Source organism: Indicator indicator, chromosome 4 (genome assembly GCF_027791375.1).
Source record: "Indicator indicator isolate 239-I01 chromosome 4, UM_Iind_1.1, whole genome shotgun sequence".
In the NCBI taxonomy this organism is placed as follows: domain Eukaryota; kingdom Metazoa; phylum Chordata; class Aves; order Piciformes; family Indicatoridae; genus Indicator; species Indicator indicator.
The window spans coordinates 24,748,126-24,774,235 of NC_072013.1; positions in this window are offsets into that span (position 1 = coordinate 24,748,126).

Consider the following 26,110-nt stretch of genomic DNA (forward strand, 5'->3'; position numbering starts at 1 on the left):
CAAAATCACATTTTTGTCCTACAAATAGACATGAAATGGAAATACCAACGTGTCTTCATGGAGCTTGAAACAAGGCTGATGCCTTTTTGCCTACAAAGCCCAATTCAAAACCCCTTGAAATAAACCATTGACTTTGCATGGTCCCATATTGATTTGATCCCTGCTGAGGAAGGGCAAGCATTGCGTAAGAGGAGAAGGATTTGATTTCTGTCTTTGCAATATTAAAAAGGCTTCTGTGTTTTTGTTGCCAATCACAACCATGGCTGACAGCACCACACCACTTCCTGCTGTTGCTTTGTTGTCAGGGTCACAGGGATGATCCCACACTGTCCAGTATGGACGGTGCTTGCTGCCAGAAGGCCCCCACTGTTTAATTCTGCTTACAGTCACCCTTATTTTACATTCTGGCTACATCCCTGTCAAAAGTGGTAAATCAGAAACATGGATTTTCCCTGCCATGCTGGGAGAATCTGACTGGGCCATGCTTTTTAATGTATTTTAGTCTTCAGTCTGGAATGAAACTTACCTTCTTCCAGTCACATGCTGACAAGCAGGATGTTTCCACTGCTACCCCATGCTTGGATCCCTCAGTTTTGGAGAAGCACCTGGTACACAGCTCTGCCCAAGAGCGCCAGGTTCAACTTGTCCTTTTGTGCTCCACGCCTTACAAGCTAGCATGGTGATCAGTTTTGGACACCTTGCAACCTATAAGGCAAACAGTAATGACTGCAATGAAGCTTGCGAAATACCTGAGAGATCTGCTGCTGTTCACCATTTACCTGTACTTTAATTAAAGCATTACAGATCTGTATCTCACTGTGGTTGTTCCTGCTTACCTGTTAGCACAGCACTGTTTTCCTGTGAGCTGTGATCATAAATCCTGCTTAAGAACTTTATAGGGATAAAGTAGCAAAAATGCTGGAACTCTTCTTCTTGATTTCCTGCTCTCTCTTCTCCTTAGGTACTTTGGGATACGTGATGGTGAGGAGATGGCTCTTCCTGGGAAGTGTTCCCAAGATGAGGGTTCTGGTTCACACTTGTTCCCTTGAGAGTACATCTGTGCTCCATTAGTCCTGGTGAATGGGATGACTGCGGAAGTCATGGTGACCTACAAAGGAGGGGGGCCCAGGGATGCAGCAAGCCTAGATCTGCTTGTAAATACTAGTGCTCATCACAGCAGATTTACTAGTATCCCAGCAGAGTTTGCATCATTTAGGTGAACAAGTGCACTGGGCAGCCTACATGTTCATGCCTCACCAGCTTCCTTCTGGACAGAGACTGGAAAAATCTGTGTCCTCCTGGGCTGCAGTGGTGTTCAGTGCTCCCAGCTCACCTCTGATGCTAGTGCAGGCTTGGAAAAGGAGGGCTGAGAAATGCTTTTGCTCTGGGAGCTCATTACTGGATTCCTTCTCAGCTTCTGCTTGTGCAAATACAAGAAAGGCACAGTAAGAGCAAAGTGGGGGAGTCAGTATTGCATAATCACTATGTTACATCAAAGGTACTTGCAGCTGTGACTAGTTGGAGGAAGGGGGTTACTCTGCTACCATAAACATGCTGCTGGCCTGTTGAGTGCTCCTGAGGAACTATGTTGTTCAGATGCCAAAAGATGGGAGCCAGATTGTGTTATTTCCTTTCTCCCTATGTGACAGCTTCAGAAGCGGAATGAATCTGCATCAATATCAACACAGGGAACAAACAAACCTTGAATTAAATAGTGAAATGAAAATAATTCTCCTTACTGGTATCCAGCCCTTTACCTGCCTATCTCACCCAGGAGCTCTGTGTCCTTTAGTAGGCTGTTCAGGACACACTGTTTTCCTCTGCTGCAGGGCAACAGCTTTGAACTCCAAGGTTAGCTGGGTGATAAGCTGATAGAAGTAAACATGGAAGCCAGCTGGGAACACGGGCCTGTCTGGCATCTCACCATACCTGTGTGTAGGTTGCCCACAACTGTGCTTCCCTTGACATGGAACAGTCCCTTTCCATTATCTTCCCCCTTCTGCCCTCAGACCCAAAGCTAACAGATGCCTGCTGGCATGCACCAGCTCTTCCTGGCATAGCCAGGCGACTCGCACAGCCACGTTTTTGGCAGAGCCAGGCGTGTTCTCTTCACTGGACTGCAAGGCGGGAAGAAGGGCTGTTTTTTGCCACCTCATGTGGACATGCAGCCACAAAGGCCCTGCAGGTATGGTGGCTGTGAGATGCAGTGGTGAGAAGCTGCCTGACTGCTCCTGACCCTGGGCAAGAGTGATATGCTGCCATGGCAACAGCACTGCATCATTCAAGCCCCTGAAGACCTCAGCGTGAAGTTATATTGGCAGGGGCTGAGTGGGATGATGCTAAATATCGTATTCTTTTATAGTTCTTAAGAGGATGATTTACATGAATATTTCCAGTGGAGCTCTGGAGAAGCTCTCCTCAGGTGTCTGCATAGCTGCAGGAAATGTTAGAGACCAGGACCCAGCAAGTTCAGAGCTTCTACTCCCAGAGGTGCTAGCTGAGCAGTCAAAGCTACATAAGTAGAGGAAGGAACTTTTTCCAATTTTTTTTTTCTGAAAGCACAGATATTGATTCAGCACAAAACCCGTGTGCATGCCTGGGTCTAGTCAACTAGGAGAAGCTTGCTTTAGCAACCTCCCTTTGAATTAGGCACCATGCAGGAAGGGGAAGTCTGCAGTGGGATTTTCCTCTTTCTTATGTTGCTTTGGGGGGCCTGTAGGCCCTTCCTTCCTTGAGTCAAAAGTGTGTTAGCAGTGGCTACCCTTAACAAAAGTGTCTGTAACGTCATATTGCTGGTCCCTAGGCATGTGGAATGAAAATTTGTAATGCCAAAATATTGTGATCCAGAAGTTACTTTATTCCACTTGAGGGGCTGAGGAAGATGATGAGATAGTAGCCTATGTAGTGCTTTTCACAGTGGTCCCCCATGCCCGTAGAAAATGCCCACAAAGCACTACTACAGAATAATAAAATCAAGAGCCACCTATTCCTAGGAATCAGCTGGATTTGAGAACCAAATCTGCTTGGAGAAAGAAGTGGAAGAAGCAGTAGCTTGCAAAGTAGAGAATGATTTCTTGGAGAAGGCTCCTCCTTTCCTGACCTTTTGCAGTGAAGAGGCAATTTCCCAGAAGGTTCCAACTGCTCCCCCTGAAAGCTGTGGATCGGAAATGCTCATTAGTGAGGATGTCAGTTCAATCAGGCTGTTTCAACAAAGCATATAGGCTGGGATCTACAACTGACAGAGTGGAAAGGAAAGAGGGAAAGGAAAAGGTTTTTAAAGTATTTGCATTCAGTTCAACCTGTGACATCTACGTCATATCATGCTCTTGTTGCAAGTGCCACAGTATGGTGTAAATTGTCTTAGCAAAATAGGCAATATACTTACATAGAATACAGACAAGAATCACCCTCCTCAATACATTACTGTGCAAGACCATGAGACAAGAAAGAGATTTGATTACTTGTGTTGAGAAATCAAGTTTAACTAGGACGCTAGTTGCAGTTTCAGTATATTCTCTTGCTGTCTTTTTATGTTCTCATCAGATAAGGTGGAACCATTTTAGAAAATGGATAATACTTGAGTGGAATATATAACTCACAAGCACACAAAGCCTCACAGATGGGAAAAAGACTTCCAGATATTACCAGCAGTGCTCCCAGGAGGATCCTTCCTTGTCAGCATTTCCTCATTGATCTTAGAACTTTAAAAAGAGAGAAAATTGCCCATTTTCAGTGGAGAGAGCAGATACTCACATGGTTACAGCTGATTACCAACCTGTGGACGTGTCAGAGCAGTGCTAAACTACTTAAGGTTTCTTATGTAGACTATGCTTCAGAGGTTTCTTACGTAGGTTATATCCCCCTCAATGGGTTGCTGGCATTATAGCATGCCCCTGTGCACTGCTGGCATTATAGCAACACCAAGAGGCCCAGGTGGGCTGAACAATTCACTTAAGAGCCTGTCCCAAAAAGCTCACCAATGGAGCCAGCCATGGACAAAATGAAGGTGGCATGACCGGCACTCAGCTGTGCAGCATGTCTGTCATCTAGCCCAGGGCTTTCTCTTGACCTTAGGTACCGTGCTGGGTCATCTGCATTATTCTTCAGAGCATTTTCTGCCTCCGAGGGAATAAATATGCAAGGCTCAGTGTTTCCTTCAGACTGAACAAGTGCCTTTGCACCTGCCAGCTGCTTCTGTACCACTTCTGACAGAGGTGTATTGTAAAAGTCAAGGTGCAACATGCTTCCCCAGGAGAAGAAAATGCAATTCTTCTGCATGATAAATCCCTGTGTGAGACATGATTTCTTCTTTGTAAGGAAACAGCTCAGTAATGGCTGCAGTAGGAGATGGAACCATCTGCTACAGTTATAAGAGTATGGTGGTACCTCCATGTTAGGGAGCTGCTGGCTGCCTGAATAAAGAGAAGATTTCTCAAAGAAGGAAAATGGATTTCATGCTCCAGCTCCTACTGACCTTACTAATTTATTTCAGTGGCATTTCAGCAAAACTCCTTGGCCTGGCTTCTCTGGGAAGGACTGTGCTCATTTTAAAGGCTGATGTGTAAGGGGATTGTGCAAGCCAGTGGCAGAGTGGAAAACAGAACCTGATGTCCCACATCTTCCCTCTACTAGAAGAGTCACAGCTCCTTCCTAAATAACAGTGTTCTCCTAATGCTAAGCAAGAATTTCCTCCAGAGCAAAGCTCTCACATGGCAGCATCCCATTGCCCACAAGTTCTTACAGTACCTGGATGCAAATACTAGATAACGTTCACTGTGTCACAGTGGCATGCAGCCATAGCAGTGCTTAATGATTTTCTGAAACATTGATTCATTTTACTCTGTAGCCATTTTCATTATTTAGCTTGATTAATTTTATACAGATTAAAAATATAAGTCAATCTCTTTGAAGCAGGAAAGTGGCATTTTAAAAAATCTATATTCTATATCAAGCCTATAAATACATCTGCCTCATAGAAATCAGCTGTTATGGTTGTTCTTGTAGCAGAGAGGATGACTTAAAGAGGCTTATGTTCTACATTGTTTTTATTAGAGCTGAAAAAAAACCCTCAAATTCCCTATGAATTAGAAGGGTCACTGATTATAGATAGATCCTCTGCTTTTTACCCACCAGATGAAATATGGCACTGGTTTTGGATAGATTGGATTCCATGCAGTCACACTACAGCAGTCACATTTTGTTGCACTTTCACAGAATACCAGCCAGCATTTGATTTCTTTGAGTAAAAATCAACAAAGCAGAAATACCACATAGGCCGCTAATTGCTCAAAACACATAGCCAGTAGTTTCCTCTCTCCCTGCCCCACTTCATTATAGAGCACTTAAGAATGGTTGAATTCAATTACACACCCCAAAATAATATTAATAGACTATGAGTAAGGCTGCAGAGTGAAACAATCAAAAAGCTAGGGAACCTAGTAGAATTAAGGCACTTTCTGAAGCCATTTGTTGTAGGATAAATAAAGCTAAGCACTGAGTTTGGGGGTAAGGGACAGAGGATAGAGGTCCCAGCTGGGTCTCACAGGAGCATGGAGGTCACAAGCCGTGTCCCCAGCAGCCATGCTGGTACTTTTGCAGTTCAGCATTGTTATAAGTGACCTAGGAAAAGGGCTGAACACTTAGCCAAGGAAGTCTGCTGATTGCACAAAGTTATTTATGGCAGTGAGGATGGGGACAGGTTGTAAAGAACTACAGAAAGACTTTATGGGTGAGTCCGTCTTATGAATGACTGACTGGGCAATAAAGTGCAGGTGAGACACAGTGTAGATAAACATAAAGGGCTACCAGGGTAAGGGGAAAGGGGGAAACTGTCAGGAATTGTGAACTGATGGCTGTCAGGTACCTGGTGTTGGGGAGGAAAACTCAGTGCTCAGCAACAGCTCACAACGGCGGCTGCTCCAGGCTGAGCAACACTGCTGAGAGGAGCACTGTCATTCTTTCCGAGGGAAGGACAATCTTGTTCCTTGTCACAGGAGCTGTTTTAAACTTCCTAGTGGAGCGTGACTAAATGGAGCTAATGTAGGAGCTCATGCCCATTTACTCCAAGGTCCCTCTGTACCTTCCCAGCAGGATTTTACCATGAGTTTTAAGCGGCAGCTCTCTGCCTCAGGAACAGGTGATTCAGCAAAGGCTGGTGATGGTGCTGTGCCCTGCAGGGCACTCTGCAGCTGCAGGGAGTATCTGTTTCACTGCTCCTGATCACAGCTGCCCACAGCATTTCAACTTTTTTTTCTGATTACTATTAAATCCAACTCTTCCACTTTGTTTGGAAAAAAAGATGCAATAAACATACACTACAGTTAGCATGCAATTTTTCATCAACCCAGGCTAAAATCAGTCTTTATGTGCTTGGAATTTATTTAAAATAATTGCTATTTATGCCTTTTTTTTTTTTCTTTTTACCAATCTAATCAGCATAATTTAGCTCTGCTGGAACAAATCTACAAGATTCGATCCTAGATCATGCAGATTAAACATGGACTAAATTAGTAGATTTCTGGATCCGTATGTCCACAGCTTTAGAAAAAGCTGACAATGCCCATCAGTCTTCCCACAGAAAGAGAAAGACCCAAATGCACCAGAAAAATGTCTACAGATGCAGATATGTGTGAGAAGTCTTTTCAAACAAAAAACCAAAACCCCAAAGAACAAACAAACAAAAACAAAGACAGCAATTAATTTTTTTTTTCTTTTGGAATAATCTTTTTGGTATGACTTTAGTTCGCGTGTTTCTGGAAATTAAACATGGTTCTGTAAGAACTAGTGGCCATAAACCACCACAGAGTAAAAAGAAAAATGTAGCAGAAGCAGAGGACAAATATTGTATTCACCCACGAGTTAGTCCAAGCACATCCAAAAGCCATGACGTCAGTAAAAAGAAAAACTCTGACTATCACCCTGGGAATGAAACCAAAAAATCACTTTGCCAATATGTGAAGCCTTCTTCCTTCTGAAAGTCCTTTAAAACTTTCCTCAGGAGAAAACAATAGCTTGATCATAAATGTTCCAGCAGATGATGAAGAACAATAACAGCTGCTCTAAAGCTCACAGCAAACAATGGAAAGTTCCCAGTTGATTTGCTCACTTTTGAATGAGGCCCAAAATTTACAAATTTCAGAGAAGAGGTAAAATCAGCTGTTGGCCTGCAACAGTGGTATTCACACAAGGAACTAGAATGATCCATTAATTTAAGTCCCTTCCAACCGCTGCCACTGACAGGTAAGAGCCTAAAAAAAATGCACTGTAAAAGTGGGTCCAGCACTGTTCCTGAAGAAGGATGCTGCCTTCCCAGGCTCTGCATTTGATGGGATAACATGGACAAACTTGGAATTAGATCCATCATGAATAAGATGACATTGTTAAATCACAGGTGTATTAAAGAGGTGGCTTTTTGTTTCTGTTTGGCTGAGACACAATCAAGGTGCCCTCCTGATCCCTCCAGTACTGGCTGTACAAGAGGACTCTTGGTTGCATTGACTGGCACTGAGCTTATCGAGCTGTAGTCAGGGCTGATTGAGCTGGACAGGCTCTGCTCTTTGATCTGATCTGATTAACATCCCAGACTGTTTCACCTTCAGCAGTTGCTCAGGGGATATCCATGCATGAGACTGCTCTAATGATTTCCCCTTGTCATCACCACCTAAGGCTTTCCTTACCGTGCCATGACTGCTGGAGCCCCCCTTTTCATACCCAGTGCAATTAGAGATAATGAGGAAATTTAAACCAGTGGAATCGGAAATTATTTTGGCTCGTTATCTTTGAAATACACATAAAAGAGGCAAGACAGTTTCAAAACCATCTGAAGAACGTCCTAGTGCTGGAGGCTGATTTTCTCAGTGCAGTGCTGGTGCTGTCTTAGCCACTGGGGATTCATTGCCACAGAACCACAGCCAGAGATGGCTGCTGGCACCCAGGCAGCACCAGGCCAAGCTCTGAGCAGCACAGGCTGTGGTGTTAGCACAGCCTTGCAAGGAATTTTGGTTCAGTTCAGCTACCAGTAGGGAACTGTGATGCCATGGAGGGGACAGCGTAAGCAGTAGGGTTTGCCAGCAGAAGGACAAATTCCTCTTTTGCCTCTTGAGGACTGGGAGCAAACCTGCTCAGCACAGCTTTGTGCCTTCCCCACAGTTCAGAGCAGAGCAGGTTTCAGTGGGGCAGAGTAGCTGCAGAAAGTGAGCAGGAACTCACTGAATCCTAGTAACATCTGCTTCACTTTCATATCTCTTCCCCCCCACACCACCTGCCAAAAAACAGAAGCATTTGGGAAGTCCCGGAGACTCTCTCCCCACAGTGCAGCTTCAAGTCAGTTTCAGTAAAAGCTAACACGTCTCTGTGAATGAAGCTTTAATAGCAGACTTAACAAGAAAATCAAGCTGAAGATAAAATTAACTCTGTTCCTGAGCCTTTCACTAGGTACATGTTTATTCTGTCTTTTCTCACAAAACTAGATAATCTTTTATGTGGAGGAAACCTGTGTTGCTTCATAACCTTTTGGCCAGGTACAGTAAATACTCCTAAAAATAATCCTAATAAAGCTTGTGCAAACATGCACATTATAAGCATTCTCACTTCCCAAATTCCTGTCCCTGCCCCATGGAACTGAAATCAGGCTTTTTCCATGTGCACAGGCTGAGCAGAGGCTCTTGGATCCTAGTCCTCGCAGTTAAAATCCCTCTGGAATTTGTGTCAATTTATCCAAAGAGCTACTTGGAACTATAGCACAGGGCTTAAACCCCCCTCCCTCATGCTACTTTTGAGCCCAAACTTTAGCAGCTCTGAAACATTTGTTTAAATTGCACCCACAACTTCTCATTTTGGTCTCTTTTTAATGTGCCACTTTAAATTTCTTCCCCTATCTCAGGCAGGTCTTGGTCAGCGCAGTGGCACATGCCTGAGAGCAGGAACAGTGCAAGGTGCTCTAGTAGCAGTGGCAACATGGGGATGACTTTCCCATATCACAGCGTTGCACATCTTTGTAGGCATGGGGAAAGTCTGTTTGTCCCAAAAGACACATTGGCACTTAGGCATGTGAAGGCAATGCCAGCCAGCAGCCTTGGCTTTATCTCCTTAATCACCTTTATAGCTTCACCTGCCTGCGTCTTGTGCTGTGACTTCAGACCTTAGTTACAGACAGGGTTCTTTTGTATTAAAGGTTTCATCTGGGAGAAGCTAAGAGATTATACCTTCACCACAAAAAAAAAAAAAAAAAAAAAATCACACTTCATCATCAATATGTACTTGTAAAGAAAAGCTGGGCAGCACATAAAATTCCCCCCATGAGATGGATGTCCCCTAGAGGCAGTGCTGCTGTGAGCTGAAAGAACAGGAGGAGTGCACATTCACTGTGCCCTTATGTCCCTGTCACCTCTTGGGACACCGCAAGGAACTGATGCTATCCCACTGGAGGAATCATGTTTTCTCCCCACCTGCCTCACCATGAGCAAGCAAGGAGGGAGGAGACAACTTCAGAAACCCAAGCCTCAGAGTTGGGCAGGCTTTTATATGTTACAGTCGCTGAGGAAATTCTAAACCTCAGGAACATCAGTGCTGATTTGGGTAGAGTGTGAGCAGAGAGGCTGCTCCCCCTTGGGGAATGAATCCCTCTAGCTGCAGGGAGAGTTTCTTGCAAATTCAAAAAAAAAAAAATCATCAAGGAAAATGTGATTAACTGTACAGGAAAGTTTCAGCTGATGAAGCAGGGCCAGAGTCGCTTGGTGCTGCCAAACCAGTCTCTGTGTTTGACCTTGGACAGATCATTCATGTCCAGTGTGGCACTATCATGGGCAAGGACTATGCAGTCAGTCAACACAGGGCCAGATACTGCTGCTGGTCCTGCTGCCTGAGCATTCTGCTGTTCATTTATTATTCACATTAAGCTTTCTAACATGTTTGTTTATATTATTAGTTTCTACTCTACAAAGGAAGTATGGACATGATGATCGATTATATACAGAAAGCAAACTGAAGGGTGCTTTATAAAGTCCACATATTAGTGGTTTGTTCATAAATTAATGTCTTTAAGAATGTTTATGTGCATTGAAACAAAGATCTGTCATAAATTACATAGTTCAGGCCTACAACTTATATTTTTAAAAGCTGGGGAACAATGCAGTGTATTTCAGCACAAAATAAGCACTCTGTGCCCTTCATCCACTGTGAAAGCAAAGTGTTTGGAGGTCTCTGGAGCAGAGTTGCAATAGCCAAGCCCAGCTGTAATGCATGCTGGCTGGAAGCAAGATGAGCTTCTGGTATTGCAGATTAAAGACACAGCAGTGTGAAGCAGCCAAATGCATCCCCTGCTCCTCTCACCTGCACCCCTTTGGCCTGGGTTGCACAGGGACAATTTTTCAATTTAGTAAAGAAGGTGTTTTCTTGTTTTTTTCCCAGATCTTCAGAAGACATAGCCTGCTCTCAATGTAAATATCAAGACTCTAAAAAAACTCTTACAGCACACAGAGCTAAATGAAAACTTCTCTTCCTTAGAGCTGACACTGGTTAAAAACTCTTAATGAGCTTCTCTCAAGAGTGTTTTGTTTTTCAAAGCTTGCTGTCTCATATTTAAACAACACCTTTAAATGTGTCTTTTGCATCTTTTCAAATTTGCAACTTTTTTTCCTCCCACTTACCTCCCAATTCCGTGTTATGGAGCATACATGAGATGGTCTTGCAGCTCCATCTCTCCAAGAGAAGTCCAACAACTCACCAAATGGCAACTAGGAGGAAATATCAGGGGACAGTAAATTAATGAGAGGAAAGGAAAATGCCCGGACACAAAAGTCAAAGCCAGCTGGAAACTGCTCAGTCACATAGGCTCCCTGAAAAATCATACCCAAAGGAATCAATTCATACAACCACCTTTGCTGGGCTTTCTCTCTAGTTTCTTTTAAGGTCCAGCCCAGCATAATGTAACACAAACATCTTGCTATACCTGCGTGATGTCGCTCCACATTCTGCCTTCCTGCAAAACACTGAAGAATTGACATTCTCTGTTAATTTTTTTCCAAACAAGAACTATTATTTTAATTACAGGTTTTGATGTGATTTAATGTCACTCCCGTGCTTTCAAGCACCCTGCTGTGTGCTTTTGCAGAGCAACAGTAGTAACCAAGCAGCGATAAGATCTTTATAAGCCCATTGTCCTTGTTAAACAAAGAGGCCTTTGATTTTATAGTAACATTGCATTTGGTGAGTACTTTATTTGCAAACTATCCTTTCCCTTCAGCCTACTAGAAAACTCTACCACTGACCTTCAAAGGCTTTTGAATTCCTGTCTAGCAAAGGATTTGCAAGGTAAGCACCTGATTTTCAACCTGTTTGTCAGACCTGCCATTGCTGGCCCCACCTCAGCGCATAACCTTCAGCTGTGCACTTCAAGCTGGCAGTCAGCACTTTTACCACCTGAGCTCTTTTAAATGCCTTTCAACTCCACTGCAAATGGTAATACTGGTGGTAAAGAGAGATTAAAGGCCAATGGGGGATGTCATAGGAACTATGGTATCTCTCTGGTTCTCTGCCAATATTTTCCAGGAGTCTATTTCCACTTATATCAGGATATACTTTTTTTTTTTTTTAAATTGATCTGCCTTATGCAAATACTTCTTATCAGCAGATAAATGCACCTGTACCACCAGGTATATGTGATTAAGGAGCCTGGGCTGAGGTGACACAGTGGTGGCACATGATACTGTGCAGAACAACACGTGGACTCATTCCATCTAAAAAGTTATTTGTACAAACTATAAGGAATGAACTATTACACATAAATTACCCACTTAGCAGCTTTACAGAGCACCATTGAGTGGACCCTTCAATGTGCCAGATCAGGACTGGGGCAGGGGGGAAATGCAGCTTTAATCCCTTAAACTTTTGAGATGAACAAAATAATACGAATGTATATATTACAAAACTTTGTGGCTATGATCCAAGGTGCTATTGTGTCCCCCCAGGAGTTCACAAGCAATGCTTCCGTTCTCCTCAGTACAGTAATTTGGGGACCAGTTTCCAAGGCTGCTATGTAGAGAGTGTTTTTTCACAATGAAACCATGTCCAGGATTTGGGCATCAGTGGAAATCTTCCCATTGGCTACAGCTGCCGTTGAATTAGCCCCTCATTTCTGTGGATGCTGAAGGAACAAGGACACACAGTGCTCTGCAGCAGTGTTTTTTAAAAAGTATTTGGATCATCCTTCCCTCTGGTTTAGCACATTAATCATCATGCAGGAACAAGAATAGCTGAAAGATCTTCCACCTTCCTGCAATGAGTTAATTTTCTCCCCTGCTGTATCAGCCATCATACATCTATATATATTGTCATTAGTTTCTTACCCTCCTCCAGATCAGAGAGCTGCTTAATCACTGCTTGTCAACTCCTGCCTTGCCATATTTCAGCCTGCTCATTTAAAATTGTTGTTATTCACTCCCTGGGCAGCCAGTAGTAAACCAGAGAGGCAATCAATAAATGTCCTTAACTGGAGCTCAGGCTGCAAGCGGAAGTGTTGTCTAAAACAACAGAGGGAGGACAAATCCTTGTTTCCTTCCCCTGGCACTGCTGACTGCACGTATGCACTGATTCACTTGTCAGCTTGCCATTAGCAGATGTGCTCTCTGGCCCAAAGCTTGTGAAGGAAGAGAGAGGAAAGTCATGTACCTGGGCAGGCTGAACCTCCCCTCCAGGCTGGTCTCAGGACATCCTGAGCCTAGGTAGAGTTCAAGTGCCTGCAGTCTGTCCTCTCCCCCAGCACTCAGGATGGTCTGGCACTGGCTGGTATGTCATGGTGCTGCAGCATCCCGCAGGCAGGCTGTCACAGCGCAGAGGCAGGCTGTCACACCAAGGATTGCCCATGGTACAGTGGTGTCATGCCAGCGTCCCTGCTAAGGGCTGAGCCTTGCGATTGTCCTGCTCAGCGCTGAGCTCACCTCTGGTTTTTGCTGGTGCACTTCCCCACCAGCCCCTTAGAAGCTGTGGTGCAGAGCAGCTGGGTCTTCCCAGCCAAAGCAGGTGCAGCAGATGGAGGAGCTGGGCAGGGAACATTCTTTGGCAAGGTGGTTGGCAAAAGACACAGATGTCTAAGCAGGGGCAAGGAGAAATTTTCAGATACTAACTGCTGTTGCCACTCTACAAGCCAAAGACAGAGTGAGCTGAAACCAGGGTGGCCACAGCTGCCCATGAACACATGCTCATCAAAGCTGCTGTCCCTTCAGAATCTGAGAAGAGCTGGTCTCCTCTCTATCATGACAGCCCATGTCATGTGTTCCATTCCTCCCCACCTGTTACCTGCTGTGTAGCTCATGAGCAAGAGTCAGGGATTTCCTCCTGGCCTTGCAAGGCAGTGCCTCCATGCACCAAAGCCTCCATGCCCATATTATTGTCAGAGTTTAAAATGCTGCTCAGATGAAAGCAATGTCCCTCTTCTCTTCCTTCTCCCTCAGGCCCTCTCTGTTGGCATTCTCTGGATGCAAACAAACATCATTACACTCCCACCAGCCATCCTTTTGGAAATTTAGAGAGATTATTCTTCTCACCGGCACGGTGCACTTAGACACCACCACAAGACTAACACAAAACAGAAGCAAAATCTGTGCCGAGCATTCTCCTGCTGTAGTGAAACTCAAAGGTGTTGTCCAGACTGAGAAGTTGCCTCCTGTTGTAACTTACTGATTAAGTTGAGGCACCAAATATCTCTTCAAATATCCGCCTAAACAAGGGTTGTTAATTCCTCTGGTAATACCACCAGTAACTGATTTGGAAAAGGGTTGATGCGTGTAGGTGATTCTGTCCCTGGGTGTTCTCACTCATCCCTGAAGCTCCCAACAGTCAGTGTGTGGGTCACCATGCTCAAATCAGGCTTGAGCTCTTGAGCTGATATTTTCATGCCATTAATACCATGAAGCACATCATAAGGCATAAACCTGGGATTACATGAGCACTGAGGACATAAGCCAGAAACAGGAGGTATCCTTTCTGGGGCTGGTGAGCTGCTGGAGTGGTTTGCTAGGGTCAGGGATGTGTACTCAGAGGTGTAAGCATCCAAGCAGCAACCTGGAACCAAGTGTTGCTGCATATCCTTGGCATGTTAAGCAAAACTGGCACAGAAAGGTGCTGCCCAGCCACAGCAAAGGGTGAGAAACACCACGGCAACAGCAAGTGTCTATAGGCTTGAGCACCGTATTTAAGTGGCTACAAATGCTTCATTTTGATGTCTTGTTAAATACAGTAAAAAGGCATCCAGCCATGTGGACTGGGCTTGCATAACAGCTGTTTTATCCCAGAGGCATTTCAATAATCACTGCATTAATTGTGTCCCAGTTTGAACATTTTAGCCCAGCAAAACTAAAAGCAGTAGCTGTCTTATGCACATGCATTTTAAGGCCACTTAAGCATACGAAGCCATGAGAGGTGGTTTTCTTTCCTGCCCTCTCTGCCTGGGATCCTGTGCGTGTCTACAAGTGTTTCCATGTCTTCCTTGTATCACAACATTTTCTTGAAACAGTAGGATAGTGGAGATACCTGTTATATTTAATGCCAGTCTGTAGGATGTATCTTCTACAGTTTTATCTCTGTCTTTCTCTGTAAGCCCTCAAAAATCCATGTTCAAAACTTATTAGATATTCCCCTATAGAGAAAAGCTAGGCAAATTAACATCATGGAATGATGTTTTCCTTATAGACACACCTTCTAGGGAAAATTCAAATTAGAAATCATCTATTAGCAGGATACTTCCCTTGAGTACAACAGGCCCTCCAAACTAGGAGCTAGGAGAGTGACAGAATTTGGGAACTGGAAAACACAGCAAGTTTTCACTCCTGATTATTCATGGAGATGGTTTAGTGGTGGACTTGGCAACCTAAATGATTCTATGACTGCACTTCATCACAATAGCCTGAAATGGCTTGGTGGGCTCTGCTTGTTTCAGTAGCCTAATTTGTGCTGTGTTGAACTTTCTAGATGCAAGTGCCACTTTGTTATTATGATTTTATTTTTAGTTTATCACTTGTACTCTTATTGTTGCTGTTGGCCCAAACTTAGCATGACAATTCTCCTACAAACCGCAGAGATAGTTAGATGAGAAGTCACTTCCAAAGAGACTTGACTGTAGAAATGTGATCCAACAGTTGCAAAAAAATGGGAGGAGGGAATATTGTAGGAAAATAGTAAAGGAAGTGGATGGTTACAGACTGCACAAAACATCCTTTCACTCCAGCCAGGTATAACTTGTCTCAAATGCTTACACGTCTTCTACTAAAGCAGCCCTGAAAAACTTGGTTCTCTGTCCTCCTTCTCCAAATGTGATCTAACATCTTCTACCTTGACACTGAAAGCTGGGAACAGGCACCAATGCTGTCAAATTTGCAGCTGCCTAGGTGGAGAGAAAAAAAAAAATCAAACAATCCCAGCTGATCCAGTCAGGTCTCACCATCATTATCTGTCAGCAGTGAGACACTGATTGTCTACATTGCCCTGTCCCATACAAGCCCTGAAAGCAGAGAGCTGCACACACAGGTGAATCTGGTCCACACTTTTAACAAATTTTCCTTCTGCTTCCATCCTTTCCTGCAACAAACCAGCTCCCTGGATGGCTCATGCTGCAGAAATACTCCACTGCAACAGCATCTAGATGCAACCATAGTTTGAGAGATGCTACCACAGTACTAGCTGGAAGAAAGTATGTCTTGTCAACTCCATTCTCAGATGACAGTAGTGTCACATAAATCATTGTCATCCCAGCCAGAGAGCACTGTTAGTGTCAAGGAGAATAATAGAGAAGATAAGGGGTTCAGAAGAGCACATGCATCTCACTCTACTCCCATCACTAACAAGTCAATGAAAAAAGTGTGAAGCTGAAGAAAGCACACTTCATTTCCTGACACAGCAGGAGGAAGGCTGTATCAGCAAAACAAAGCTTCAAAAGCAATATGGAAAGTTGAGTCTGAAGCTGTGCTGGCCACACTGCACCCTTGGGTGACTTTGGATAAAGCCAATCTCTCTTCTGCAACATAGGCATGGTGCCTCCTTTCATGTACTTTTGCCCATTTGGATTTGGTGGTGTTCAAAGTTCTGCTGGTAGGTGACTGTGCTCTACTCAGTGCAGCAGAGCTCCCACCTCTAGGCAGGAATCCCCAAAACCTAAATTACAATCTGCATGGACTATGCCCTTTATTAAATGCAGAGGCAAGAAGGCAAGAGGCTCTGTAGCAGGCTGGAGACTACTAGAGGTACTCTCTAGGATCAGGAGACACCTGTCAGGAGATTGAAAGTGTCCTGCTTAGTGCCCTTTCTCCAATACAATCATCACTCCTGTTCAAGAATACCCCTTTTTCTATTCTTCCTTCTTGTGTCCACTTTGAAGGGCCTGTGACATTACAGCAAACTGGTAGAGAATGAGAGCATCCAGACAGTTTTTAGTCAAACCATGCAGTTAGGGTCTTTCCCCTCTCATTCTGTCAGCCAGGCATACTTATGACCACACCTTCTGCTATGGAGCAAAAGTATCATCTCAGACCCTGATTCAGGCTCTCCACGTCTGGGAAGGAAGCAGTATTTCACAGCCTGATTCAGAACCCTGTGATGCACAGGAGTATGGCTTGTTCCAGTCCTGATTCACACAGTTCTGATCTGATTCAAATTCTCCTGGTCCAGCAAGGAAGTGGGAGCACGACTCAGACATTGTCCAGGGCAGGATGACTCATGACTCCTGTGGACTACAGCTGGAGTGACTTTTCCACCTCTGCTTCTCTGCTACCTACTGGGGGACATGGCTACTGCCTGGGTGCTTGAGATGAGCTGTTCTGAGATGCACCTTAAACCACACTAATTCAAACAGCCTGTGTGTTCAGACAAGTGTAGGGCGTGAAAATATTAGGGCTGAAGTTGTCCTGTGAATAGATGGGTGCTAATTCACCTCTGGTGATCACTGCACTTTCAACCTGTTGCAAGAACCTGCCTGGCATGGCCCCTCCTTCTGAGCCAGTCCCAGGTCTTGTTCTGCAGAGGCTGCTGGACTGATGCCCATTGCATCCTGCCTTGAAGAATTCAGTGAACTTTTTTGGCATCAGCAGCTCAGGGCAGCTGGGTTTTTTACCTCGTGCTTATACTTATGGGACCTGACAGTGGCTCTTTGATTCTTAATCCTTCTGAGAAGCAGACTGTGTGTTCCTTCCAACTTGGATCAGTCTAGACCTCATTAGCTTTTCTCACCTGGGTGTGCCTAGAGAAGGTGGCAGACATACAGACCTGGGAAAGGTTGCAGTCCTCTGCTATAGTGTTACTGCATTCAAGGCCTGTGAATTTTACCCTGAAATGGAACTGAACTCCTTGGTTAAACCCCTTTGGCTTCCTTGGCATTTCTGATTTCCCTTGGTATATTTTCCTTTTTTGCCCTTCCAGATTTCCATTTATGTTCAGCATGGAGGTTATGGTGGACCATGGGGCTGCCCAAGGGCCTTTACTCTCAGCACTGGAGGGTGTTGACTGGGCCTGCACCTTCAGGGCTGGATATTTGGGGAGGCTGGAAGCTTTACAAAATTTTTGCTGATGTCCATTGAAGAATAGTGAGAAAAGCAGACAAAAGATGCTAGAGAATCCAGACGAGGATCAATAGTTTCATCTTGTGAATAGGACAGTCCTCTACTGATATTTCTGACAGACACCATCTGAGGTCCAGACAGGTTGGCTTTCAGGTGGGCTCAAGACATGAAAGATGTTCCATTGGAAACCAATCCTCCATCTGGGGAGGAGCAACATGTTGCCCATCTGTACATACTGAGCTAGAGTTGGGCCATCCTTTTCTTGGGATCTCAAATCTGCAAACCACATTTAGTTGCCCAAATATCTGGGCAAAAGATTAAGCTAATTTTCTTTTAGGATTTAAAGAGGAAAGAAGAAAGGAAAGGGCAAGGGCAAGGGCAGAAAAGAAAAGAAAAAGCAAAGAAAAGCAAAGAAAAAAGAATAGAAAATAAAAGAAAAGAGAAAAAAGAAAAGAAAAGAAAAGAAAAGAAAAGAAAAGAAAAGAAAAGAAAAGAAAAGAAAAGAAAAGAAAAGAAAAGAAAAGAAAAGAAAAGAAAAGAAAAGAAAAGAGAAAAGAAAAGAGAAAAAAAAGAAAAAAAAGAAAAAAGAAAATTAAAAAAAAAAAGAAAACTAAAAGAAAAGAAAAGACCTTTCCTGCAGAAAGATTTTTGATTCATTTTGCAGAAAGTATTGGATCAGAGTGGGGTGGGCTGTGAACTGTGGAACTGATCTGGGACTATTGGGACCAGCTGGTACCGATGCGCATTGTAGCTGCAGTTTGGGCTCATGGAAGCTAGACAGTTTCTCTAAGAGAATCAATAGTGATCAAACCCAAACACTCATAAGACAGTCACTAAACATAGTGGCATTTGAACGTTCTCCTGAAGCCTGAGAGTCAAAGAGCAGGATAGATTCCTCTAGCATCAGCTGTTTCTCACTGTTGGCACAGGGAAGAGTGAGGGAGCCAGCTCTCCGTCTTAAAGCCTTTAAATCACTGAGGGTGCAACCTCCTGCAAGAAGAATTGTGGCTTTGGAAACCCGGTTCACAGCAGACCCCAAGATGGAGTGAGACTGGTAAGCACTTTCAACATGGAATTTTATACCAAGAAATGCAGAGTTTCCTTCTGCTGTTTAAATTTGGTTCTGTAGAGTAGTTTCTAGTGCAGAAAAGGAAAAAATGCTTGGCACGCCTGAGCACTCATCATGGAAAGAGGCAGGACTCTTCCTGGGCACCAAGGCCCTGTGATTGTTTGCCTTGCTAAAAAAAAGTGATCCTAGCTGGTCTTAACCCTGAAATTTCTGGTGTTTTCCACAGTGTACATCAGACCAGTTTCAGAGAGCCAAAGCTGAACAGTCTGCATAGTGACTGCTGCCTCACAGTGTGGACAGCAGTATTCCCAGCTCAGGAAAAGTAAATCACAGCTCTATGGGCAACAGAAAACAGGCAGGGCCATTTGTCATGAGGATATGGGATGGGCTTTCCAAAGGGACAAGCATGGACTGAAGCCAGATACCACTTCGTAAAAATCTACCTTCATTGAGATTTGAGAAACACTTCATTGCTATTTGCTGACTTTGTCTTGGTCTTATTATACTAAGCACGGCAGGGGCAGAGAGGAGGGGAAAGATGTGTTAAGGAGTTAAGTATGCTTTCACACCTTATCTTGGGGAACCTGTACTTGTGTTACTTACACTGTGAGATTTCAAAATGCACCAGTCTTGGAGACTTAGCACCAGCCTCCCAACAGTTAATGAAAAACAAAACTGAACCATGGTTAAGTAATTCTTTGTCACATGATGCAGCTACAATTTGTCTTGTCACTAAAGCCAAAGAAGCTGGAATATGACTGTTTTAGTCAAATCAGGACAGAGCTAAGTGACCAATAATCCCACTGCTATGTCAATCTTCAATGTTTATTTTTTTCCAGAGACTGATTCAGGCTGAGATATTTGCATTTGCTCCCTTGCTGTCATGTGATCAGCACTGTTTCACTCCCCCAGTTTTCATGGAGAGGTATACCAGCAGATAAGCAATCTCTGCACTTAGATTACCATTCTCCTTGCTGAAGAGCAGCCTGAGCACTGCAACAGATCACTAGCACAGCCAGAGCGCAGAATCCACATCTCCAGGCTGCAGCAACAGCAGAGCTAACAGCCTGGCTTTGCCGTGTTAGCTCCCTCCTTCCAGGTATGTTCAGCACCCTTGGGCAACCTTGCTAGCACTTCAGGTAAGACACACCTGAACAACTACCTGAGCAACATTTAAGCCAAATGTAAGCATACAGTGGTCTGAGTCCCACACTACTTGAGTGAGAGTGAGGTATCTCCATGTTGCCCTCTTTCTGGCCTATTGCCTGGCCCCTTTTTCCACTGGGGTAAAAGGAGTGCATCAGATAGAGCTGAGGTAAGTACAGTCAATCTGAACACAGCCAAGCAAGTCACTGGTCATGGGGTTCATGCTGAATCAATAACCTGAGCATCAGCTGATACACATGAGTGTAGCTCCACTGGTTTCCTTGCCCTCTGCCTCTTCATGTGAACTTTCTTTTTGGCCATGCACCCAAAGCTATTTTGTTGAAAGGATGCAGCACATCACCTCTCCATCACCACTGCCCTTTTCACAACCTCAAATTGAGCACAAGCCTGCCAATGCCAAAGGGCTTTGCACACTGCAGAGGCCTGCTGGCCATGAAGCCACCCAAGATCTCTTCTTTTTTAAGTTCAGAAATCAAAAGGAAATACATTCATCAGAGAAATTATGGTTTTAGATTATTCAGTGCTCATCTCTGGAAGGTGAAGTTACACAAAAAATGCTCTTTGTGAAATAAATAGTGATGTCATCATAGATTTTAGATGGAAGAGGTTCATATTTTTGTTCCTGAATTGGAGAAATCCCATCTTGGTTATTAAAGTCATAATTATCTTCCTTCACTTCTGATTTTTTGTGGTCTGATACATGCACAAGTTTCCAGTCCCTGCTCTTGCCTGACCTTTACCGAATAACCCTTTTTAGAGCCCGCTATTCAGTATCATGCTGCCAGGCTTCATCTTCCTTCAGCAGCTGTATGAGAGCTGATTTACTTGCCCTTTAAAAAAAATCACCTTCTCCTAGACATTTCTTCTTCTAATTACCGAAACCTTTGTTTCCTTTCTGCTGCCTGATAAATGCTATTTATATCCACAGCTGCTGAAGTATCATCTTCCCGACAGCAGGTGAAGAAGATTCTTATCACAGCATATGCTCTAAAAATCTTAATCTGCTTTCTAAAGTCATTTGATGCTACCTGTCTTTTGCCTTGTGGAAACTGCCTCTCTGTATTTCGATGGCATACACAAAATGATGGGAATGTCCCTGTCAGGGGGGCAAAGCAATGAAAATTAAAAGAAAGCACCAGGACAATACAGCTGAGATGATTGCAGACCTGAAAATGGTGATCCCACTTCCTCTCCCCTGCGATGAAACACTCCGGCTTTGTGGAGTAACCTGCCAGCTATCCTCTTTTTCCTTGTGGGATTAGTTTTCTGATTGTCCATCTCCTTGAACCTACTCACTCTACTGGCACAAGAGGAAAGGTGGAATCCAGAGGAGAAGGTGGTGGAAGAAACGCTTGTTCCAGCAACAGCTATCCCATAAATCACTAGAAGTATGCTTGGGTTTGCAGATCTGTGTCCTGGGGTAGTTAACCTGATAGAGTTTTAAATCTGCCCCAGACTCAAAGGAGACATGTAGAACAGTTGTATAGGAGGTTTGCAATTGTCCTTGTGCTGGAAGAGTGAACCAACCACAGTTCTATCCAGTCAGAAAATTGCATCCCAGCAAACTACCAATCTGACCATGGTCTCTGCTGGTTTCAGCTTTATTAGGCTCATTCCAGGCACCAGTCTGCTACAGCAATTGGTTTTAATTCAAGCACCATCACATTGTGCTTGAGTTTAATGCACCTGCATCTCATGTGAGACTGACAAGATATGTCACCACTCTGGGACCTGTCTTATTTACAGTCCACTGACAAATATTTAAAAGGCTGTCAATGCTAAGGAGATGCTCTATTTGCACCAGAAGCAGCTTGGTGGACCAACTGTGGCATGCATGTGGGCAACATCCAAAATAATCATGAAAAGTGCAGAACGTGTGATGATGTGTCACATGAAAACGAAAAGCAGACGGGGCTGAGATCTCTGAGCAGTCTGCTGTAAAGAGAGAAAATAACTCCATATAAAAAGGGTTACAAAGTTATCCATGAAGGGCAAAGGGGAAGAAGTAAAAACAGAACCATGAGAAGAGAAAAATGTTCCTGCAAGAAATGAAGAAAAAGTCTTCAGAGTGAAATGAACCATCATGAGCAGATCAACTCCTGTAAGGGACTTTCAACAGCACAGCAAGAGCATTGGATAGACTGCAACATGACCATGTGCATCTGGACTTTGAGGGGGAAAAAATGCCATATTTTTGCAAACACCTCTACCAAGACACATTTCTTGCAGTTTTACCAGCATGCCAGTCCCCATGTATCCCTGACTGACATCAGTTAGGTGTCTGCTGTAAAATGCTGTGCTCTGGAAATGCTGTCAACAGGCAAGCCCTCACTTGTGCTTTGGTGATGACGAAATATCTAGTGATACTTTGTGTGTTGCTTGGATCTGACAACCTTTACTTACAAAAGTCAGTCCAGGCTTGGACCTCTCTTCCTTGGAAAACCAAGCACAGAATGCACAAAAATGTCTTGAGAAACCACTTGGTAAAAAAACCCAGTCCTTGCTGTAGTTGCATTGGGCTCCTGGGAACAGGAGTGCTGAGATCCACCAGCCTTATTCCCCAGTAAGCACCATGGAAGCCAGGACAAAGGATGACCCCTTCTCTGTAGCAGGGAGCTTGGATCCCTCTGCACCATGGCCTGACAATGGCAAGGGTGCGCGAATGCCTTTGCATTCGCCAGGATCTGTTGCCCCCTTCAGTGCAATGTCAGTGTCATTATTCACATATACTTTGTAAACAGAAGTGTTTGCTGCAGCGTGTTCCCAGCTGGGCTGGTTGGAACTGCCCTGGAAGGGCAAGAGGGAGTGGAGCCCTTGACTTTCTTGCACAGCAAGATGTGTCTGGTGGCATGACACCAGCAGCAGCCATGCCACAGGGTTAGAAGCTCTTTGCTATTCCTGGGTAAAGGTCCAAGTTCTCGAGGCGGGGCTGCAAGCAATCCCTATCTACCCTTGTAGCCTCCATGCACATCACAGAATTACAGAAGTGTCAGGGTTGGAAGGAACCTCTAAGATCATTCAGTTCCAACCCCTCGCCATGGGCAGGGACACCTCACACTAGATCAGGTTGCTCAGAACCACATCCAGCCTGGCCTTAAAAACCTCCAGGGATGGGGCCTCCACCACCTCCTTTGGCAACCTGTTCCAGAGTCTCACCACCCTCATGGTGGAGAACTTCTTCCTAACATCCAATCTAAATCTACCCACTTCTAGTTTTGTTCCATTCCCCCTAGTCCTATCAGTATCTGACACCCTAAGAAGTCCCTCCCCAGCTTTCCTTTAGGCCCCCTTCAGATACTGGAAGGCCACAATATGGTCTCCTCGGAACCTTCTTTTCTCCAGACTGAACAGCCCCAACTCTCTCAGTCTGTCTCCATAGGAGAGGAGCTCCAGCCCTCTGATCATCCTTGTGGCCCTTCTCTGGACACCTTCCAGCACATCCAAATATTTCCTATAATAGGGGCTCCACAACTGGACACAGTACTCCAGGTGGGGTCTCACTAGAGTGAAGCAGAAGGAGAGAATCACCTCCCTTGACCTGCTGGCCACACTTCTCTTGATGCGGCCCAGGATCCGGTTGGCTTTCTGGGCTGCAAGTGCACACTGCTGGCTCATGTTGAGCTTCTCATCCACCAGCACCCCCAAGTCCTTTTCTTCAGGCCTGCTCTCAAGCACATTTATCTGTGCTCTGAGCTCCCATGCTAGCACCTACGAACTGTGTGCTTCCCCTTCCTCTTAAAAACTCTAATTTTCACTCAAATGACCTGAAGTTATCCCAAAAGTGGCACACACAGAGACTTATGGCTGTGCCAAAGAGTCTCTGACCAGGCCCAGTCAGCGACTCTTGCCTCCCCCAGCTGCAACAGCCCTGTGCTGGGTACAAGAACCTCCCTTTCCAGGGCAGATTTGCATATTGGGTCAGGCAAGTGTTTCCAGCCACTTGATTTCCAGGCCAGATTATTCATAAAGCTATTTGCAGCCCCCAAATCCTTGGTTGCTGTTTGCTTCTTTCTCACTCCTTCTTCCCTGCTTTGTACTCCCCTTTGGCTGTTTGTTAAAAAAAAAGTTTCTCTTGGCTGTACTTTCAGTAGGACATTTCAAAGTCAGGCTGAGATAGTATTAAACGAGGATAGATGCCAGGTTCCTTTTCACTAAATCCAAAACTACTAGAATAGCACTGAAAGCTGTAAATTAGGTCAGTTTTGCACAAGAGTTTCCAGAGTCTTTGCTGGGAGCACAGCCTTCTGATGACTATCACTTTAAATAGATCTGGTGCAGCTTGTCTTGGGGGACTGGTATGATGCAGTAAGACTTCTCCCAGAGCTGCCCCCTCCCCTATATAGACACAATTTGGGACCCAGACCGGCTCCTCTGAGGGTGCACAGTCAGGAGGAAGCACAGGAACTCCATGGCACCCCAAGGCTGGGGCCTGGTAGCTGAAGCAGATAGCATGCATGAATATGGGGCAAGATCTCAGCCTGCAGAGAGGCTGTGCACAGAAAAGATCAGCAGCAACAGCTCTTGAATGAGCACCAACAGGCTGAGCAGCAATGCTGAGGACTATGATTGCCTGGAGGAGCTTCCCATCAAGTCCTGTGCATCTTCCAGCAGGTCGCTGTAGAGGCTCAGAAACTCCTTTTTGGATACAGCCGGTGAACCAGGAGGACTGCTGGTGCCCAGATGATGTATCTGTGCCTGCAGGCAGAAGGACAGGCAGCTGCCTGTGTGTGCTCTCTTGCCAGTTAAGCCATTGCCACCTTAGTACACTATGTACGAGGTGAAGCCATTTCCTTGCTCCTTGCAGCAGATTATTAGCTCACTGGTTTTGGAAATCCAGATATGGGCAGCCTTATATTGAGAGAAATTCCTGTGGAAAGGGATTAATGGTCTTGCACAACTTTCATGACTTTGCAAGAGCTGCTGCAACACAGGGAGGAGCAAAGATATATGCTTCTTCCCCAGAACACGCACTCAGCTTCCTCTGTCTTGCAGCTGAGGGACATCTTGTTTAGGGATAATGCCTGTGTATTTAATAGCCCTGGGCATATTTGCCTTCGGTGAGTTTGTCTAATTGCTTTTTGAACCCATGTAACTTTGCGGCAATGTGTCTGTCTCACCCTTCACATGTAGCACAGTCTCTGCTCAGCAGGGACTTCTGCCCCATCCCATGTGGCACTCTCAGTGCTGGATCTTTGCCCAGGGCAGGACCACCTCCTCAGCCAGGGACAGGTAGACTAGGAAGAGAGAAGAAGGGAGGAACAGGTCCAAGACTTTAGCCATTAGTGGAAACACAGGAGCACGAGGAATGTAATTAGTGACTTGGCAATGTGCTTGGGAAAGCCAGAGGCACACCAGAGGGGGAGGAGAAAGGGATCACAGGATAAGCTGGAGAGCAGAGATCATGAAAGCAGAAAGCAAAACACAGGACTAATGTTATGAGGCTCCTGGAGGACAAAGGTGTCCTGGCTTGGGCAGCTATACTGTGCCTCTCCTAGTGGCTTCAGGCACCTACAGGGACACTGGAGGTGTAGGCAGCAAAGCTGGTTGTGTGAAAAACTTCTTCAAGGACCTGCAATCCTTTTCAAACCCTTTCTAACCTGAATGCCACTTCTGCAGTTTCTATGGAGATGTCACGAATTGGAGGGAGTGGAGGTCCCTATGTCCTGGGTGAAAGAGACTGGCAAGACCAGTCTCACTCTCTTGCACCTATTACAAGTCTAAGCAAGTAAATAGATACAAATTACCTGGGAAAATTGTCTCACTATCCTGAAACTTACAGGAACCATAATGGATGTTCACACGTGGTGTCCCTTTGAGACCTTTGTGTGCTGGAGGCAAGCAATTTGAGACAGAGAACAAGGAGGGTGGAGAGCTCCTTACAATCTCCAAATAAGTTCCCCAGTAGCGACACGGTCTAAACCAAGAAAATAACCACTTTCTACCCTAAAAGGCAATAGCAAAACCTTGAGTTTGCTTATACTGCACGAGCAAGCCACAGCTCAGCTCAAGGAAGCCACCTGTCCTTGCTCTCTGCTGAATGGTATGGCTGTCCTCACCAGCTGTCCTCCCCATAGTGTGGCCATTGCACCCTGGAATGGGGTGGTGTTGTGGCATTCCTCAAACTGGCAGGAGTGAAGGCTTGGGCCTTGCCATCGCCGTGTGTTTATTTGCAGGATGCTGTTGTATTTGGATAGAGCTCCAGGCAGGATGTGGCTGCAGTAAACACAGGAAAAGGGCTGATGCTGGAACTGAGTGGAAGGGCTGGAACTGAGTGGAAGGGCTGGCAATAGTTTCAAATTTTAATTAAAATGTCCCCTTGTGAGGTAGCACG